The 591-nt window shown below is 45.0% G+C and overlaps 1 non-coding gene across 1 annotated transcript; it reads left to right on the forward strand.

The window, feature by feature from the left end:
* The first annotated feature begins 273 nt into the window (after positions 1-273).
* TRNAA-CGC (transfer RNA alanine (anticodon CGC)) lies at positions 274-344 on the forward strand. Its single transcript has one exon. It is a non-coding gene; the product is annotated as a tRNA-Ala (tRNA).
* The last annotated feature ends 247 nt before the right edge of the window (positions 345-591 follow it).

The raw sequence follows: 591 nt of genomic DNA on the forward strand, positions 1-591 counted from the left end.
GGAAATTCTATCAGCTGTACCTCCTAAATATATCCAGAAGCCAGCCACTTCCGCTGCTTTTACCCTGATCCCAGCTGCCATCATCTCTCACCTGGATTAGGCAATAGTCTCCGAACTAGTCTTCCTGCTTTTATTCTTGCCACTCACTCTACAGTTTTTTTCAACTGTGGCTGGTGTGATCCTTTTAAAACATTAATGGGATTATGCCATGTCTGTGCTTACACCCCCCAATGGCTCTCCATCTCAGTAAAAGCACAAGGTAAAGTCCTCATAGCATTGGTGGTTCAGTGGTAGAATTTTCACCTCGCACGCAAAAGACCCAGGTTCTATTCCTGGCCAATGCACCTCGTGTGTAGCCACTACCTTTCTGTCAATGAAGGCTTATTTGTTGCTATGATGCAGAACAGATTTCAGTGGAGCTTCTAGGCTGAGAGGGACTAGGAAGGACAGTCTAGAGATCAACTTTTTAAAATCAGCGAATGAAAATTCCATGGATTACAACTGTCCAAGCCACAACTAATCATGGTGCAGGACCAGGTAGCATTTCATTCCATTGTGCATGGGCTCTCCATGAGTTGGGGGCCAACTTAA

Source organism: Loxodonta africana, chromosome 3 (assembly GCF_030014295.1).
Source record: "Loxodonta africana isolate mLoxAfr1 chromosome 3, mLoxAfr1.hap2, whole genome shotgun sequence".
Lineage (NCBI taxonomy): Eukaryota > Metazoa > Chordata > Mammalia > Proboscidea > Elephantidae > Loxodonta > Loxodonta africana.